General features: G+C 39.8%; 1 protein-coding gene across 2 annotated transcripts in view; it reads left to right on the top strand.

Moving 5' to 3' along the window:
- The first annotated feature begins 235 nt into the window (after positions 1 to 235).
- Positions 236 to 21,051, top strand: part of LOC109040867 (transmembrane protein dusky-like) — a 95,968-nt gene continuing 75,152 nt past the window's right edge. The window contains exons 1-2 of one of the 2 annotated variants that reach the window (XM_072300686.1): positions 236 to 536; positions 14,506 to 14,561. The gene's annotated coding sequence lies outside the window, so the exon portion shown is untranslated. Of the gene's footprint in view, positions 537 to 5,860; positions 6,051 to 14,505; positions 14,562 to 21,051 lie in introns of those variants that run through there. The other variant, XM_019056959.2, reaches the window with a different exon arrangement.

The raw sequence follows: 21,051 nt of genomic DNA on the forward strand, positions 1-21,051 counted from the left end.
CTAGAGTTCCTGGGTGACGGGGGCTCCAAATGACCATAGAGATCGAAAGTAAGAGGGTAGAGCACGGGAGCAGTAAAAAAATTAGAATTCAAAGCGAAACGAAACGGATGTGACCGTTGAGGAGTGCGCCGCGTTCTCTCTCCCGTTACCTCACCGATGACGTCAACGGGGCGCTCGAAGCTGGGCGGGGGCGATCCGAAGGCCCTTTAGATCCGGGGTCTGGAGATGGGGGAGTCCGGGGCCACGGAAATCCTGGTGGGGCCCGGCGATTGCCTACCAAAATCGAGACCACCGTAATGTTGCATCACACCGCCGCCGCTGAGCGCTCACCTCCCCTCTAAACAAACCCGCCGACCGAATAGTTACTTTCTTTTCTACTTATACACCTTACCCGGCCACCGAGCTGCTCATTTGTTGTGCGTGTTGTGATTGTGTGATTTGTGCTGTGCTTTCTCGTGTCTGGATTTACAGCTGTGATCTCGTGCTCCCGTGGCGGTGATATTGTGATATTGGAGTTACCTTTTACCATTACTCAAGTAAGCTAATTTTTCATTTTACTCGTTTTGGACCATTTTTCGTACATTTTTGGTCTCTTGGTTGTCTTCATATTAGCCACCGGTTTCTTGCCTAGTCTGTAAATCAGCACATAGAAAACTTTTTTTTCATAAGAAAGTGGCAAGTCCCAACTTTAGGAAAAGTTCGATAAGCATAAGTGCTTATCCTTTTATTACAGTGGAAGGTAGCAAGATAGGCTGGCGTATCTTTTTAGGTTTTTTCTTCTTTTGAACGGTTATGTTGACATTGCCTAGTTCGTCCCCGCACTCTTTGAATATAGGTCGGAATAATAAAACAAATGTTTCCCTTTTTGAAAGTGAGAAAAAAGTCGACGCACGGGACATTTTCTGCTGAGTGCATCGATCTCAGAGGTAGTGATATATTCAGAAATTTACCGGTGCTTCATAACAGGTTTAGGGCAAAATTACCTTTAAAAAAGCAAAAGTATACTTTTTTTGTTTTTTGCTTTTTTTTTTTTGGGGGGGGGGGGCAAATTTTTTAGACCTTTCCCTCTCGGAGCTGCATGTTTTGATGGAAAGGAAGTGTTCAACTCTTGATTGTAAAGATATATCATTACTATGAGCTAATTAGAATGATGAGAAAGCAGAAATAGCATGGGCTAAGGTAGAAGGTCCTACGGCAGTGGTGTAGTCGAAACTTTTTCGTGAAGACAGGGCGGGGGGGGAGGGGGTTCTCCAGTTGAAGATTTCCTGGAGGGGGGGGGGTGTCTACCAAAAAAATAAAAATTTCTGAGAATCACGAGAAATGATGGTTTCGTGGCCCCAGATCCCATGCACACCCCCCTCCCCCGCCGGCTACAGTACTGCCTGAAGAGGGGGGGGGGTGCCTTCCCCCTAAAGAATTTTTGGAATTGGGGTCTAATAATAGAAGAAAAATTTCTGAAAATCAAGAAAAATGATGGTTCCGTGGCCCCAGATTCCCTGCATACCCCCTTCTCGGAGGCTACAGTACTTCCTGGGGGGAGGTGTCCCCCCTCCCCCCTTATAAAATCGTGATTATATGAAGACAGTGAATACTAAAAATCGTGATTATATGAAGTCAGTGAATACTAAAAGACCCTCAAGAAGGATTAATGAACCTTTGCGCTTCTTGTATAAAATTGTCCCAGCTACGCCTAGAACATGGACCGGTGAGGGGGGGGGGGGGGTAGCAGCTCTCGATAAGGATTAGAACCATGCGAGGCTACTGTTCTTCCTCAGTCTAGTTTCGATCCGCTTAAATTTCTAATTGATCCGGTCCGAGCGACGCATGCGCAATCGGTGGCCTGATCTCGGTAAGAGAGATGCTCCCACCGTTCGAATCCGTGCTCCAAAAGCATCCTACCTGTGACAGCTCCAGCCCCAACGCCGCTGCGCCGCTCCCATCAAGAACCACCCAACTCCGATAGGAACCCCTCTGCAGATGCGCGTTTCTTGCTCCGCGGGCGGAGGCGCGGCGTGGGCAGTCCCGAGTGTTGTCTCCAAATTGCCCGCCGCCGCCGCAAGTTTTCAATTGGGTGAAAGTTGATCCCGAGGCGTGACCAACATTCAAATAACAGTTTGACTTTGGAAATGACTAATACATGCCCGCCGGAATTCAATGTTCCATCGGTTCGGTGTAGGCTGGTCGATGATGGTGCTGAGCGATTTTTATCGTAATTTGAAACGTACGATCTCGCTGTGTCGGCAGGGAATAGCACGATCGACGCACCTTGGAAGTAAAGAGGAAAGGCGGGATGAAACAATTTTAAAGTTTTTTTTTCCTACTTCAAGCATTCTAGGAGGGGGTGGGGGTTGACGCTTGGAGTCCAACGCTTGGAGTTCCGAAAGTTTCATCCCCCTCAGCCCCTAATCTAGCCAGCCCCTGGTAACGTTTGAGATCATTAAACTCGGGTCACGCGGTCACCTAGCCAGTCGAACCTGGGCCCTCCTGATCATAGAGCATGCGCTACAGCCACTACACCACAGGCGGCCGACAAGTGGTATACCGTGGACTTAGATTTGGTGCGTTTACAAAAAGGAGACCGTTGACTTAGAATTACGAAAACATTTTCTGAGTGAAAATTTCGATGCATCACCGATGCCGTAAATGAGTTGATACTAAGGGGCAAAGTTTTCCGGGAAAATTAAGTGTCGGGATAGGGAGAGCTTTTGGGAATAATCGGGGAAGTTCCCGAAAATTCACCGAGAACCTTCTCGATGACTTTCAAAAACGCGAGTAATTATCGTGTTAGCTTGTATGAGAGTTTGCTGTCTTACAGTTTTCCGGGAAAGTTCATGTTTTCGGAAACTGAATTTTTCTCCCTTGGATTCACCGAGCGTACACTGAATCCATTCTAAACATTCGAATTCTCATTCATCGTTTTTTTCTGAGCATGCAGCTTTAAGGCGGAAGTCTTTCAGCCAAACGTGATGGTCCACATAGCAGCATTAAGTAGCTACTCATGTCTTAATTGACGAAAAAAACTGACCTTTATAAAGTTCGTATGAAAACTCTAAAATGTTTAACATCGAGGCGATAAAAATGTATCCTCGAACAGGTTCATTGAAGTTGTCGCTCGTCTCCCACCCAAACATTCCATCAATCTTTGACAATTAGGCGTTTATCCTCTTATTCCCTTTTTCAATGCGGATATCTTATGGGTTTGATTGCGTGGGAAGTAAATTAGAGAGCACCGCGAGAAGATAAGTAAAATTGGTCAAAAAGCGCGGATCGCTCTATTCTTTTGATGAGGCCATGAGGCGAGCTTTCATGGGGAATGTGTCAAACACCTAGCCACCGCTTTGCCAGTGCGAAACTGTTCCGATCGTTAAACAGTTTTTATTGGCGCAATTAAAGGCGAAACGTTTCGCCGTTTGTACCTATTTCGCGCCGTAAATCATGGCGAGCCTCAGTGGCGTGACGTGCTTTGCGATATATCGATCTATCTTCCATTTAAACTTACGGATAAAGATCGATAAGCAGGGTACACCTTAATAATCGATTCTTCACCATAGCTTCAAATAGGGAGATATCGAAAATCGATATTTCGCGCCTCACCACTGACGAACTTGCTTCTCCGGAGTCCTGCTCTGCCGCGCTGAGGAAAAACGCCGTAAGAGCCTTCAGGCGTTGCCATATTTCCTTTCATAACCAAAGAATTTTCTGGGACGATTCTACATATTTTTCTTCCAATTTTTCAGACAATTTTGTTCCAAACTTAATTTAAAATATTAGAAAATTTCAAGGGAAAACATGTATGACTTTCCTCAAAAATACATGTTTTATCTGGGGAAACTTGGCAACTCTCGAATGTTCATACGGCGTTCTTCCTTAGCACGGCAGTGCTGATGGCGCGAACGGGCAAGTGTAAAAAATAAATAAATGCAAGCTCCTCCAATAAAACAAAACCACTTGCAGGGATGGTCATTAACCCACTTAATTGCACGCGCAAGATTACTTCTTTTAAAGGAAAAGTAAGGCTCGAAGGCCGATCTATAAGTACACCGGCGTGTTCCCCATCGAGATAACTCGCTACCCGGCAGCTTTTTTGGTTGGATTTAATGGCTTCATCCCGCTCGCATAAAACTGAACTGATTTTCAATAAATTCTCCGATAGTTTGCATATTTAAAGCTGCCTACTTACGTTCCGGTTTTGTAATCCGCCATTCTCGGTAAAATTAGAGCAATCGTAAAATAATTTCTGCAAAGAATTGAAAAAGTTCTACTTGTATCTTCCTCCCTTATCATTCTATGTTAAATTTTCAGTTCATTAGTTTTTTTTTTTTTTTTTTTTTTTTTTTTTTTTTTTTTTTTTTTTTTTATCAACACTAATTTAATGGATAATTTAAAGTGTTTATAAATGATTCATAACTAATTATCTAATTTAATCTCGTACTTTCGGTGCCTAATTATTTCTAGTATCATGATATAATTATATCATAGATTGTTACTATCATCATGATAGGTATACGTTTTTCTATCTTTGAGATGCTCATGATTCTGAGAGATATGGGTGACTTGTTTTTATCTTTATAACTCCAAACATTTACCACCAAAATTAGTTAGCCTCGACGAAATTTGTCAAAGCTCAATAAATAAGCAGCTATTTAAATTGATTAGATTCGATCTGACGTTTGAATTAAATTATTTTAATTTTTTTTTTTTTTTTTTTTTTTTTCCACCATGTAACTTATTTGTGATAAGCTATGTTGATTGTAGCTACTAAACTTACAAATATAGACTAGGACCATCTTGAAAATGACAGGACCCAGATTGCCAAAGAAGGCCCTGGATTGGGAGCCTCCCTAAAAAGGCATATTGAAAGGGCTGGAGGGTAGGGATACCAGCAGAAATGTCAAGTTGCTCGATTCCCGAAAGGATGTGTTTCGGGAAGGAGGCAGTGGCGGCACGTGTTATGGGGCACCAAGGGGTGCTATAAAATGACACCTAGGTATATGTATCTAATTTTTCAAAATACATGCATTTATTGAGTCGAGAAACACACCAGAAAGCTTGGAGACTTAAACGCAGCGATAGAAAAGTAAACGAAGTAAAATAAGTATTTTCAAGTGCAAGAAAAAGCTCGTCATTGACAGGACGTCAAAAGTCACACAAATACAGGTACGTGGTACGTTACCTGGCTTTCGTTTAACATCCGCTTTTTTCATTTTTTATTTTCGAATCGCTAGTAATTATCTTCAGTCCATGTCAAAAGTCGAACGTTGATAAGGTTTTTCTAAAAATTCTCATCGGCTTAAGCAACTTATCCTCGGCAAAAAACCCCCCAAAAATTCGTTTTATTCTTATGGTTTTTACATAGCGCTTTATGGAAGCGTCCAGGGTCTCTCAGTAATTTTGACTTAGGCGTTTTTTCTTATTTGTACTTTGCCTTTGCGAGATTTTACCGCACTTTGCATAGCGCGACCAACGAAGCCTTTTCGCGAAAAACTCGGCGAATTTAAACCTGCGCTTGGCATCATCGTTTCTCGCTTTCACTGAAGGACGCAACGACCCGCGGCCGGCGCGCCGCACCAGGTCGTTACCCACAATCCTCGCACCTCCCCGCCCCCCGCCCGGGGGCCCCCACCAGCCTCCCATCGCGCCCCGAAAAACATCCCCCAACTTGGGGCACGCATCCCTTTTGCTTTTCGCCAAGGACCAAGGAAGAGAGTGAAACATATTGGTGTCAGCTCTTCAGCTCGGCATGTGGGCCGGTCAAGGGTGGGGAAGGGGAAGGGGGGGGGGCGCAGGCTGACCCCATTTAGTCCACCGAACGCCTTGCCTTGGTGAAAGCAAACATGTCGCCCAGTTCGATACAGCGAGCGCGTGGCATCCCAACGGTCGGTGAGTGTCTCTCAGTGTAGTGCTCCACCATCCCGTATCCCCCGCAGTGTTTATCTCGCGATCGCCGCTCACGGCTCCGAGTTTTCCCGCCGTTTTCCCGCGCCCGTTTTCCGCGACCGTTCGCCGCTCCCGCCGCGTGGGTTATTTCTGTGTGAAATTTGTTTCCAAAGGTAATTATCGCATCCACGTACCTTTTTTTGTTTCCTGTTCTGTTTCCCGGAGGAAGGAAATTTGTGTTGTGTGTGTGAAATCTCGTGTGTTTCGACGGCCGGAAAAAGTTCCTGCAAGTCGGCGGTGGGATAAAGTCATTTCACCGATCATCGATTTTCTTCCGTTTGTTTGTGTTTCGCGAAATTTGGTCGGCTTCAGTGCCGTGCGGCAAATTTTCAGTCCTGCGCTCCTGTCCTGCAACGGTCCTCTCTCGGAAGCCAAGTTTTTATTTTACTTACTATTATTATCATTTATATCTTAACAAGGGAAAGCGAAGCTTATTTTTCAGCTAGTTCTTTGCTTAAAAAGCTTGGAAAAAGTTTTTTGATCATAATCATTTAAATAGTAATTCCTGAACGTTCGTTCTACAAATTAATTCTATTTTTTATAAAAAGTAAAAGTTGCATTGATTTCCCTCAACTCACCACGATCAAAATTCTCACGAACTTGTGCGTGACATCCTAAGCTAAAATAAGCGCAATGGGAACCTCGAGACGAGAACCATCTGACAACGCTGAAGTAGTGCCTCAGAAATTATGTCGGAATGGATGTCTTTGAGATACATTTTTATCATGTCTGAAATTCTAAATTATAACGGCTTATCCGTATTTTTTCAAGTCTAGCGGGGAATGTTTAAATTTTTTATTACGCTGTTCTATAGCGCAGGAATTCTAATCATCCAATGGCATTTGATACAGTTTTCAAAGTGCAAGGAAGTAAAACTCTACGTTACAAGTCGACTTTTTCCAATATACTTTGTGTAGTAAACTTTACTATAAGAGGACCCCGGAAAATAGGTTAAACTCTTTAGAAATTGAGGCTTGCACCATCAGTTATTAAAGTAACGTGCACATTTTGTCAATTGCGTTGACAGGTCCAATGAGTATGTCTTGAACATAGGAATACATAAAAAATAACAAAGAAATAATATAGATAGAACAGAGTCATCTAAAATGGCTTACTCAGTTTGAATTAAAATCCTCTCTCTTTAGGCTAAAATCGATCATAATATGGATATTTCCTTAAAAGTACGATGACCGCGTGCTTTTACTATCCAATTAATAGATTTATTATCATTAAAGGGGATCCCTCATTCGATAAAATAAAAAACTAACTAACCTTATTTCACCATCCTCCCCGCATAGGTGAATAGGTGAATTATGATCTGAAAAAAAGTAAAAGTAATCAAAGTAATTTCCACTCTCTTACATGGCATTGACATTTTATACGGCATACTTGCAGAATTTGATTACACCAACTTATTAGTAAAAAGTTATATCGCTCTGAGGATTTTTTAACTCAAATCAAACATACCAAGGAAGAAATGACTTTCATCTGTAATAAATATTTAATCTAGGGTTAGATATTCCACAACCTATCGAAGCCATTACGAAATTTGGACCAACTATGTTAACCTAATTTCCCTTCCAAAATCTGAGATTATTCAAACTATGAATCAGAATTATTGTTCCTCAACTTTAGTTTTCCTTAATAAACTTAAAAAAAGAAAATAATTAAAATAAATGGCTCAATATAACTCTCGTGCAAAGACATGGCTTTTAAAATTTTCAGAATCGATTAATGGATGGTCTGAAAGTAACGTTCATTTTGTCAATATCCTATTTTTTTTTTTGTGCGGAGAAATTTTAACCAATCAGACACACGCTCTTTTGAAACACTAGACTATATTAAGAATCAAATTCATGGTCCTTTTTGAGGTTATTTTAGCACCACATGACGACAATGTGCGTGCATATGTTTGTTGTTCGAAGCTTTCAAGCTCGCGAGAATGTTTGAAAAGTGGTGTGGTGCATTGGCGAGGCGTGAATGATCGATTATCGATATGTCCGCATTTGAAGCTGTAGTAAAGAATCGATTATTAAGGTGTTCGTTGCAAACACCCTGTATATCGATTCTTTTCCATAGGTTTAAACGGCACATCAATCGATGTATCGCAAAGCACGCCACGCCGCTGGTGCGGTGTGTGGCTTGGTGACTTGCGGAGCGCGTGGAACGGAAACAAGTTGGCGGCTAAACTTGAACTAGACCTGGCAAGCGCCTGGGTTACCGCCCAGTAATGTAGAAACACAAAATTCTTGGACAAAGTCTGGACGATAATGACATCACAATCGAACTTTACCAAAAGCAATGTCTAGCATTGCAAGTACTAACCGCGTATAAAAGTCTACGGTCAGATAATGATCAGCGAGTGTCTAAGGTACCGTGCACTTAGATTTGTGTATCACTTAAAAAAATGTCCTCGATGTATTTCGACATTTCGGTATCAATTTGAGGACAGAATGGTACACACAGTAAATATCACAATTCTTACAAACACATTTTATGGGATATTTTGTGCTGAAAATTCAATGCAGCTTTTTCCAAACCAATTTTTTTCATGATCTGTTGATGGTAGATTCTTGAACAGTGACGAGTTCTGAATAATTAGTTTTGGACCAACACACAGTGTCAGTTTATATTACCTCGTAGCCACTGACCAAAATCCAATCGTATGCTGACATTGTATTTCTTATCACGGCGATCAAAAATTACTGGCTGTACTCATAGGAGAAGCTATAAGATCGAAGCGATACCTGTGTTTTAGACTGACCGCTAGGGTTGTTTCCATCATGCTCGTAAAAATTTCGTACATTTTTTGCATGAAATCATTTGAGGGGCTCAGTCCATGTCATTAAGTAACATTATTATGATTTTAAAAAACAAAAGTTTGATGTTAAAAAATAGTTGCAACCCTCTGCCCTGAAAAAAGCTAAATCTCATGATCCGATAAGGGAGTAAAAACAGAGTTATGACTTTCAATTTCTTTTATGTAACGCCTTGTGTCTAGCTCTGGTTAAAATGAGCAATCAATTTATTTCACTTTTTCAAAAAATATAACTTCACGTGCTCAGGTCCTGAACTCCTCGTCTCTGATTGCCACTGATATCAGGGTCCCTCATAAAAACCTGTGACTTTTAAGTTGATTTCTAAAAGCATTGTTCTTTTCCCCTAAAAAATTAATTAATAATGATCCGGTCCAATGTGCCACAAATAAGGGGAAAAAAGACTATGTTGATAATTTCTTTCTATCATGGCCAAACATACCCTCAACGGGTAACTTTCATGAGGCGCTATAAGACCGTATCTAGCCAATCAGATAAAAATCTTCTGAAAAATGTGAGTTTGAGTATAATGTTCGAGGATCACATTAGGGTATTTTTTGTGAGCATCCATCATTAGGGTTGATTATCAAAAGCTTGTTGTGGCTTCGTGATTACTAAATTTTATTCCAGGTTAAAGTGTTCTCTGTAAAGTTTTACTTGTAATTATGCCTGTAATTCACAGATTTATTCTAAGAGGAGGGTTGCTCATATCCCTTTCATTATTTTAAATTTAAACATGTAGTCGTACGCGTTGATAAATTCTGTCTTTTACACGCTAAATAATTTTAATTTGTATCAAAAATGTTTTCCGCTAAAAAAAATTCGTGAGGTCTTGGGTTACCGCATTATTGATTAAAATGAGTTAGATCATGCTGATTTTGAATCTACATTGATTTTCCCTCTGACCGCAATTGAAAACTGAGTTTTGGAGTAAAAATTAAGATGGTTTCGTGTATTCCTTTTACGTCAATTTTTATCTCAGTATCTACTTGTGTGTAATTTTTATTCATATTTATTTTTAGAAACTGAGACATTAAATCGAGTCTTACTCCAACTTACCATAACCGATGATACATTCTTTCCGCAAAACTACTTTCTCTGATGACGTCTTTGCTGACTTTTCATCCGAAATTATCAAAAACGATTGATGGGCTGCATTACAGAAAAAAACAGGAGCCAATTTTGAAGAGAAAAAAAATTTAGCTGCCGCGTCGGCAGCTTTGAGCTCATTTGTTCGGATACTTTCACTTGATAAATTCACACGGATCAAACATATTCTTGATATACAAAAAATGTAAGAATCATCTTGAACATTCTTCTGTCACATGAAATCAATCCTAATGGGGTGATTAAAAAATTTGACATTTTTTATTTTTTTTTTAAAAAAAAAAAATCTCATGAAACTTAAACTTTTATAAACACTAGGACACTGTTTATTAAAATCACGCAATTGATTCTTAAAATATTTTCATTAGTTTTCTTCAATTAATACTTCCTTTTGTTAGGAAATCGCCTGTTCATTTCACTCATGAAAGTGCTCTTGTGGAACTAAAGTATGATTTTTTCAACGCTTCTCAAAACATTTATAGTATTGCTTTTGCTGAATAAATCGGAAGGTGTTAGGCCCAAGTTTTTTGTTTACACCTCCGCGTTAACTCCATGAACAGTACGCAATACACAAGATCAGAGATCTGCGATTTAGATCAGAATTCTCTTTCCAACTTCTTCATTTGTAAGTTCCATAAAAAAATATGTTAGAGACTTTACACTTAAAAAGTAGTCGGAATTTTATCAATGGCGCGAATGAGACTTTTCTACGGTGCATATGCAAATCACCCTATCGGCTTCTTATGGTGTACAAGCGCTAATTTCAAGAGCTAGCACTAGTATTTAACTAATGACTTCTGATAATTGACGTATTGGGTCATGTGTTTGAAGAGTAACGCCCCGTTAGGCCAAATTACTGGGCGGATCGCTGAAAATCACATTCATCAGTCTCACTGTTCTACTATACACCCGTTAAAAAGTTTAACACCCAAAAATAACTGAGTCACTCAGTTAAGAAACGACCTATAGCTCTAAGGGTAAAAAGGAGGGGGGGGGGGCAGCTGATCAGACTCGTCGATTTATCAAAGTTTTGAATATGCGTTTAGTGCATGCCGTTAAGCTATCATAGAGAGACTATAATAAGCAGTGGTACTAAAGTTTTCGGTTTTTTTTTTGGTCTTAAAGATGTAAGCAATTGGAAACTTAGGAGATGGGTTCTTATTGAGTTTAAAGAAATCCTCCAACGTTAACCTTCATGAAAAGTACGTATAAAAAATGAGATAAAGTAAAATCTATCCCTAAAAACCATTTTGCTGAAATTGATCTAATCTGTGAAGTTTAATCGTTTCTTACTGAACAATTCAAAATTCAATGGTGGAGGGTAGCAAACCACGTTTCTTGGTCTACGACGTCGATAATTTCCAGTCACATTTAACCTCACCAAAGAAGGCTCGGAAGGCAGTTTCGGCACAAAATTCGATAGATTTTCTTTAATTTTTCAAGAATTTTCCCTAAAATTTTTGTCAAAGAAAAGCAGAGGTAGTTTCTCCAAAAAATAAAATGTCATCGGAATTTTCGAATGAGTGGTTCGGCAGCTGCACCGTCAATTTACTTTACTTATCCACTTAGCTTCGATAGGTGAGGCAGGGTCGAAATCTTTCGTATCAATGTCTAATCACGTAATCCGAGAAGGCATAATCCAAAGATTATACGGATCGGCTCCACTGCGAGGTATAGCGGTGGATCTGAGCGCGAGCCGTGACTCGATAGGTTGTGTGATCGGGTCTTAACTCTGCCGTGCTACGGAGAAACATCGTAAGAACATTCGGATGATAAAAAATCTCCATCAATAAAATAAAAATTTTCTGGATAATGATAACAGCTCTTCATTTGAATTTATCGATGAATTGTATGCCAAATTCAATCAAAAGTATCTGAAAATTTGGAAGGCAAAAATTCATAACCTTTTTTAGAAAACGATTTTGCAGTTAAAGGTACTATCGGCAACGTCTGACTGTACTGCCGTGCTCAGGAAGAACGCCGTATGAACATTCGAGAGTAGCCAGTTTCCCCGGATGAAACAAGTATTTTTGAGGAAGTTACGCATATTTTTCTTTGAACACTGAAAAAAAAGATTGGTAGAATTTACCGTTCCTCAAGTCGATTCTGCCAGAGGAATGGTTACCTGTACTAGTATATAGTAACGTTTACCTTTCTTCCGGCAGAATTGGCTGTGAATTAACGCTGTGTAAAATACCAATTCTACCAATCTTTTTTTTATTTTTGTCAGTGAAATTTTCAGATATTTTAGATCAAATTGCGAACAAAATTGACTGAGAATTTTAGAAAGTAATTCTCACTGTGTTCTTAGTAATTTCGGTTTTTATTGGAGGGAACTTGGCAACGTCTGAAGGCGCATACGGCATTCTTCCTGAGTACGGCAGTGCAGTTACGGCGTTTTTCTCGAGGACGGGAGAGTTGAACTAAAAGCGGCGCGCACATGCGTAAATTTAATCAAGCCCGGCGAGGCTGCCATCCGGCCATCAGGTGTCCTTCGCCCTCCTCTGCGGCTCCGCGGGCCCGTTCGAAAACCCACTTGCTTAACGGGATCCGTAAGCCATGCCCTGCGCCCGCCGAACGAGACCCCGGGCTAGACGCCTTTATCAGTTCAAGTTCATGGATTAAGCTCCCGCAATCCGTCTCCGGCCCGGCCTCTCACGCGTGCGTACGTCGATTAGCCTAGAGTACCCGCACAGGGTGTTCAAAAAGTCCGCTCCCTCAAAAAAAGTTGGGAGCCCCCCGCCCCCCGTCAGGGAGGGGCTGAAATATTTACCCCCCCCCCCCAGAAGATAAACACGGAAAAAAAGCACGAGGTTGTTGGATGATATGGACATTTCCAATTAATTGTGGTAGTACCCCAATTAATGATGGTGGCACCCCAATTAATGATGGTAACACCCCACACTGGAAAAAAAAAACACATCGGATCTAGAGTCCAGACTCTTGAAAACATTGACAAGAAAGAGGACTCTTGATTCAATCAGATTCAAGCTTAAATCAAAAGGAAATCCGCTCAAATTAAGAGGCTTCGTCCTTGATTTAAGCTTAAATCTGATTGAATCAAGAGTATTTTTTCTTGTCGGTGTTTTTAAGAGTCTGGACTCTAGATCCAATGTGTTTTTTTTCCAGTGCAATAAATTAGGTAACTAACCCAAATGTTGCGGTGCTACCCTAACTTGAGTTGCCGTACTACCACAATTAATTAGAAATGTCCATATCATCCAGCAAATTGGAGTATAGTACCATAATTTTAGAGGATAACTCCTGACACTTTATTTTCCGTGGACATAAACCTCTGGATGGCCAAAAAACCAGAATGAGCGCGGATATAAAATAGGATCTCCACCTCCCAAAGGCCAAAGGATCATGAAAAGACCTATTAAAATCACGATCCATTAATAATATAGTGATAGCTCTTGCAAGTGCAGCTATTGCCCTATTAGATAAAAATGTTCCCAAATGTTCGTTTTTTTTAGCGCGAACAGTTCAAAAGTTAGCGGGGGAGCGGGACTTTTGGAACACCCTGTATAAGCGCCATTCTCTGGCTCATCAGTTTCAGGTTTTTTATTTGGCTTTTGAGGATCGATGTAAACAAATCCGATTAAGAGGTTTTTATGGTATCAAGAAAGAAATGTAAACTGTAACTTTGAGATAGAAGTGTGCTCAAATGAGCTTTTTCCCTCTGAACTGAAATTTTCAGTTCAACTGACTGTCACGCACGGTGGCCAAAAAAATACCAACTTTCTGTCCGAAGAAAGAAATTTATAGAAGCTTTCACACGACCAAAGTAGAGTGTCAAAGTGGTGGCATTGGTGAGGATGTTCAACTCTGAACGTAACTTTCATCAAAATAGCGCCTTTTCCATCATCCGGGAACATTTTCCTGAAAAAAACATAAAATGAACTATATCGGGCCGTTCGGCACTGACCACTTTCATTCTCCACTTTGATTGGGTTAAAAGCGCTGGAGACACTCATGAGGTGAAAAGTTCATATCCATGAGAAAAATATCTCTCAAAGTATGATTGCAGAGGGAGTGTGCAGGAGATATTGAATGCATTAGTTTGAGGCGAGTGTAGACATTTCAGAGCATTTGACATTTGTCTGATAAGTTCATCATAGTTTTAAGCCATGAGCTCTTAAAAAGCTCTGCTAAAATGATAAGTTCTTCCCATTTTTCTCGAGTTGTGTCACAAAACTATCGTCAAAACTCAGAAGGTACGATGAGATCCCCAAAAACTGGGGGAGAAGGCCGTGATCAAACTGAGAATAATTGTAGAGAAAATTTACAGGAAAAATGTTTTCTTTTGACCTACTGAACACACTTCTGTAGGCCGACGAGCTTACTTCGTGATACCCTGTTATTATGCTATTTTTGACCCCAGAGGTGTTGTATTACTCTTAATTCACTAGGTATTGTATTGTACAAATGACGGATGTAAAACAACTTACAATGAATCATTAGATTGCTTATACTTACTGCAGAGAGCAGGCTCCAATCGTCTCAAAACATGTATTGCATGTGCTGAGTTAAAACATTGAAATTTACCGGTTATTCTATCTTTGGTTTTATTCATATTTCTTAATTTGCTTTTCCACTTCAATTCCTATTTCTAATCCACATTTTGTTTTTGTATGTTTCCTAGGCATTTGACTCAGGAGTAATAGACGTGTATGCATCGACAAAGTTATTTCTGACGAGGTAAATAAAACTTTCCTTAGAAATTTAAGGGTGAAAATTCAAAACCTAATAAGTGCCATTGGCTGTTGTTAAGATACTGCTTGGTGTTATTCATCACTAAGAAACCTATAAATACCGCCGTTTTCTGGGCTTTAAGATTTTCCTAAATTTTGGTTATATTTCCTTTAAAAGAAGTTGTTATTCTGAAGCAGCTAAATTTTTGTTAAAGGAGAAGGGCATTGCACAATCTCAGCAACATACAGGAGCGCTTACCAGGTTTTCAATTTTCACTCTTCATTTAGGTATCGATTTTTATTTTTAAAAAAATGTGATTTATTACAGTATATCTCTACGGTATATCGATTTATCATATCAACAATGAAAATATTGTAAGGGGAATATTGTCATTTGTATTCTTGAAATATTTTCCAGAAACAATTTAAGAGTTCTTCCCATTGAACGGTTTCACTGCAATTAATTTAATTTTTTTCCAAACGAAAATTTTCATCAGTTGTATACTATATAAAAACAATTGAATTAGTTTAGAAAATTTTCAAAATGCACTTAGCAGAGTTGTAATTCTCACCGTATCTGATTCGTCGTTTTCCTTACGAAGAGACGTAACTCCATTCCAAGGTTGCAGAATTAACTCAAATAAATACATTTTTTACAATAATGTGCCTGCACAATTTTTGTCCAACTTTTTTGTGACATTCGCATGAGATCAGAAGAAAAATCAGTGAAATTTTCAGCCGTAAATTCCCAAGATCCTACCGACGAAAATGCAATTTATCAAGAGAAACTTGGCAATATTGAAATTTAGTTACGTTTTTTCGCCCAGAATACGACGAATTGTTCAATTTTTCCAAATGTGGAGTAGTACTTCAGCGAGAGAAAAATATCCTAAAAGCTGTACATGATAGTGAAATTGCTTCAAATCATAGACGATTTTGAACGATGAAATATGAGGAGTTATGAGCGATGAATCCAATTATCAATGAGCTGAAACAATGGACCGAGTGATTAGCCTTACGTATCAAATTCAGCGGCAAGTTTAACCACTTGAATTAGGTAATTTAAGGGAAAGTGAATTCGATGGCGATAATAGCATATACAGTTACGTTTTCAGAGTAGAAAGTTATGAAGGCGTAAGAATGGTTATTAGATAGATTCGAGGAAAATACGGTGTCAGTGTTTTGATGCGGGCTGAGCCATGCCATGCGGTCGGCGCAGGCGCAAAACGCCGCGGTGAATTTTCTCCGCACCTCGTGTGGCGTGTGGCATCTGATGTGTTTTAGAGATCCAAAACGAGACACGCGCTCAGCCTGGCCACCTAATCTATCCAGACAGAATCGATGATTCGGTCTGTTACAAGAAGAGCAAAAAATCCTAAAGACCTTGCCGTGTAGCCATTTGGTGCCGTGTTCGTGGCCATTTTTTAAATGGACTGCATTTGGCAATAGGGAACTACAATATTCAGCTCATTTCCCAAACAACGTATGTGTCATGAGATTTTGTCTGCGGACAAGTGATTTTGTAGGTTAGCCAAAATTGGACGTATCTCTATCAAACGGACCTAAGCGCCATAGGGAGAGGAAAGGAGAGGGGGGCTTGGATTGGCGGGTGTTGCGGAACGCGATGCTCGCTCCTCCCATACTCGCAATGCTTTTCCGCGGTGCTTAGGTCCGTTTGACAGAACGCGCTATCCGGAATTCTAAAATCTTCAAAAGGAACTCAATTTGGCGCTTAGTTCTGTTTGACAGAAATACGTCCAATTAGTAGTTACTAGTTGCAAAATTTAGTCCAAATAAGATCCTTTCCTGTTGAGGAAACACACACTGTTTACATCATATTAGGTCCCCCACACTGTTTACATCATATTAGGTGCCATATGGACCACATTTTGCGCCATGGAACTACTTGTACTAGCTCATATAAAGAGACAACGTATGCTTCGTTACTTTCCCGGTGCAGATAGGTGCTTTTACAGATAAGCCAGGAATAATAGTTCTTTAATGCAACATGTAGCCCATTTAGAGTACCCATTGCTAAAGTTGAGAAAAACGTATCTTAATTACAATTTCGATTGAGAATATTTCATTTTTTGTTCTTTTTACATTTTCTTTCATGCAAATTGTATCTCTTACTATTTAAATATGTCAAATCAAAACAGCTCCCAGGATATTTCTGTGAAGATTTTTAGACGAGTGAAGAAAATGGGAGGAAAATTTCAAGGAAAACAATAAGCAAGTTAGTTTCCTTTAAAAGTAATAAAAAACTAAATATAACTAGAACGGTGGTCTATTGCAATACCGCAACGAGTATGCGCTTTTCGATTTAGATACCAGTACATTTATTTTACCCAACTGCAGGATATGAAAATCGCGAATTAATCTCGAAACATGAATTCTCCTTTACTTTATTAAGATTGAATATTTGACACGGAAGGAATGTAAAGCATCAAATTTTACATTTAGTCCACTGTCCGTTACTTCAATTAATTTTAATCGGTACCTCTAAATAACGTGTAAAATGAAAGGTTCATCAAAAATGTTTTCTGCTCCAAGAGAATGCTGAAGCTTGTTAGCTCCGTGATTCATCTCGACGTCTGTCAAAATGCAAATTTTGAACTCTCGCGGTGAGTTCAGTTATTTTCTGACGTCAATGTACTCATCTCATTGTAGTGACACGTTGGCACGTCGAAATTGCACTTGCTTACCCGCCGTTGCAAAATTGGACGTCTCGAAATTTCGATCACTGATTGAATCCTAAGATTTCGGACTTTCAGTTGTAAATCATAAGAGGTAGTAATGCACAGTGTGTGTATTTTTCAATATATTCGTAACTTTCAAACGTACTTTTACAATTTCTGAAAGTCCGACTCTTCAGTGATCTTCAGTCTCTCTAGGAAAAAACAAATTGATGGTGAAACTCCAAAACAACGTATCTTGGTTCGTCTCGTCATGTTGCATACTTCCTGTCATCTTTTTAAATGGAAAACTCCTCGACGTCAATTCTTTAAAACCTCCGTGATTTTTCCTCTCTATGCTAAGGAAATTCTATGAGAACTGCAAGGAATAACGTTGATTCTTTCTCCTTAAAAAAATAAGGAAGGAGCTGAGATTTTGAAACACGGCGAACGAGATACGTGATTCGGGAGTTTTACCTTCAATATTCACCTTATTTGTGATTAGAGAGGAATTGTAAATTGTTCAGTTCGAAGGACTTGACTTTCGAATAAAATTAGAATTGCTCATTTTTCACTCAATTCGTTTCACGCCATAGCGTTCTATAAAAGAAAGTTCTCAGTTTGAATAAAGTTTAAATTTTGTATTCTTGAAAAAAAATATGAACAAATCTTGAAGAGTGTGCACATTTTTAAAAAAAGAAAGACACTTATAGACATACAATAAAAATCTGAATATTTGAATTGAACGTATGTTTCACCAATACAGCTTTTGGTCAAAAGTGATAAGAGAGCAATTAAGTTCAGTAATACACTTAAAATTTACAGTAATCGTTCGCATCAATGCTGCATTTCGCATTTTAAGTGCATCTTGGAAAATATAATTTTCCATTCCGAAAAACTCCCCTGGCTAATATGTTCGGTAACCAAATGAAAAAAAGTTCGAGTCTTTAAATTTTTAATCAAGTAATTGTTTGTTTTGCATATCCATTTTTTAAAACTTTTCAATTCCAAACTGCAGTTCGCACATTCAAAACAGGCTCGTGATATATTCACTTGCGTGCACTAAAATCATGTCTGGTGATTCATCCAAGGACGTAATTTTTCAGCGATTCGCTCTAGTAATTTCCGAGGATTTTCCTATGACTATTTTACTTAACACCCTTATCTACAAGTAAAAGCGTTCTTTAATCACGCAGCAAATTCCCGGAAGAAAGTAGAAGTGGTGGCAACAGTGTTTCTTTGTCTCTTCCATTTATGAGTGCTATACGTTTTCAAGAGGGCGAGGGTCGAAGCAAGCCACAGTCGAGAACGACGCACGCATAACTATGAAGATAAGTATTGAATAATTAGGGAGAGAAAATAGGTTAGTGAGGACTCGAGTGTCGGTACAATGTACTCTTATCGTTAATATGCGAACTTTTTGTGTGCTGCCTCGTGAAAATGAAAAGAGAGAGGGAGAGACACCGCGCTAACAGCGCCGATCGCCCGTTGACGGGTCGGCTACAATATGGGGCATTGATTACAAGCCTACACGTTTAGCACTCTTCCTTTTTCGAGGTAGCAGGCGCGGCAAGTACTTCTATTTTGCAGATTCGGCCTACACGACCTGCGAATTCAAGTACCTTAAGTATACAATGGAATACTGTTTGCCACAGATCGTATTCGATAGTGGTTCGATGTATCGTTTGGTTCAAAATAATAGAACGTAACCTCAAACAAAAATTCTATGATGCAAGGAGGAAAGCTGGAAATGAGAAAATTCCTAACAATTTCACTTTCCAGTGTCATTAAATAATCATGAGAATCAAAAATCTATCACAAGAAACCCCTTCCTCAGATTCCTCGATTGACTTTTGAGGCTACGTGTACATGTTGAACCAATTGATATCGATACAATCTTACCCGTTTGGTCACCAAACTTTGGTGTATCGAATATGAGCCGTCAAGTTATGTTCGTGTGACGTTCCAATTTTTTTTCTTTTTTTTTCAGATTTGTTAATTTTGTTACTTACAAATTGACTTACTCTGATCTTTGTCAGCAACATTTTCGACAAATCCATAAAAATTTCATACTGTTCCAAGTTCCATTTTTATATTTGCACGGAATATAATCGGAATGAACTGAAAAATTGTTGACTCATGAAAAGAAAGAAAAAAAAGAAGATACAGCCGTTGCAGTCGAGAGAATTGTAATGGAATGTAGCGGGTTGCAATCTACGTGAGAGAAAGCTCCCTAGAATTCTCCGGATCTATGTCCAAGCGAAAAGTGGCCAGATCAAGAAAGCTTCCTATCCTGTGCTCATTTTCTACGTCCTTATCGTTGAAGTTTTCACCTCCAATAGCACCCTAATCTCAAAATAAACCTCGTCAACATTGATTTGGAACGGTTCACCGGCAAATAGGATCTTAAAAATGGCAATGGTTAACTAATAAACAGACCATCAACAGTATCACATACCTTTTTACCCGTTCGTTTAAGTCTTCAAATATTACATCATACGAATCTCAAAATCAAACTCTTTACATTGATTTAAAGGCTTTTTTCGCCGGGGAACGGAAGATTTGAAACGACGGCCTTTTACCACCCCGTCTGAAGTATTACTTATTTTTCAATCCACGCCTTAATGCATCTACCCTCCGGCGCATTCAAATCTCAAAACCACCCCCCTTCCTTCAAATTACTTGGGATACTTTTCTCCGACGAACCTGATTTCTGAAATGTCGGTCTTTATCAACCCCGTCAAAAGGATAACCACCATCATCTTCAGTGCTGCCGTCCTATGGAACAACGCCGTAGGAGGCTTCAGACGTTGCCAAATTTCCTTTGAAAAACCACCCATTCTCAGGAAAATTTGTAAATATTTTTCTTCGGATTTTCAAAGAATTTTGTTCGTATTTCGATCTACATTCAAAAGTTCGAGGAAAAATATTCTTGACTATTTTCTAAAATAAATATTTTCTGAATACAAATTTGGCAATATTCGAATGCATATAAGGCGTTTTTCTTAGGACGGAAGAATATTTCAAAGACTTCTACAAACAGACCGGAGCTTTGAAATGCCGCTGACGGTATTCAACCATCCCGTCGAAAGTATCGCTTACTTTCCTATCCCCGCGTTAAAGTCACTACCATCCAAAGCGCCCAAATTTCAAAACAACCCTTATCTCCAACATTTCGGGGACTTTTCACCGGCGAACAGGAGCTTTGAAATGCCGGTCGTTGACCAGCCCGTCGAAAGCACCGACAACGTTGCCACATCGGCGACTCTCCGCGTATTTTCACCAGAGGAAGCGAGGACTTGGGTGCGAATCTGGCAGGCATCTCGCGGTAAGCTGCTCGTGGACCCGCGGTGGTGCGGTGGTCGGGCCCTGAGGCTGTGGGTCGCCGCGCTGTAGCCTCGTTCTCCAACCACCGCACAGTGCTACGATCCCTTAGTCGAAGTCGGACAAAAACATTTTTTACTAAAACCACACATTTCCACGTATGCTCCGCCAAATTATACATTTCAAGAGGTGATCGCGTATAGACACTTTTCGAGCAAACTAATGGCGTCACTTTCAAACCTGTATGATCAAAGTTAAAAGCTTTCAAAAAGTTTTCGAAGTATGTCGAAAATTTTAAATTGATTCGTTGTATTGTGCGACGCGCGGCACAACCGCCTCGCTAAGTCGTGGAGGGTCCGTGCGGGCCGGATGTAAGCTACGACTAGCCGAGATGCCCGGTTGCAGTTTATCACACCACTGTCGCCACTGTCCCTGCTGATAACCGATCCCTAGGGGCGATTCTGCGACCTTTGAGCGCTATTTTAACGAGTCGGACTC

The sequence above is a fragment of the Bemisia tabaci genome, chromosome 5 (genome assembly GCF_918797505.1).
Source record: "Bemisia tabaci chromosome 5, PGI_BMITA_v3".
In the NCBI taxonomy this organism is placed as follows: domain Eukaryota; kingdom Metazoa; phylum Arthropoda; class Insecta; order Hemiptera; family Aleyrodidae; genus Bemisia; species Bemisia tabaci.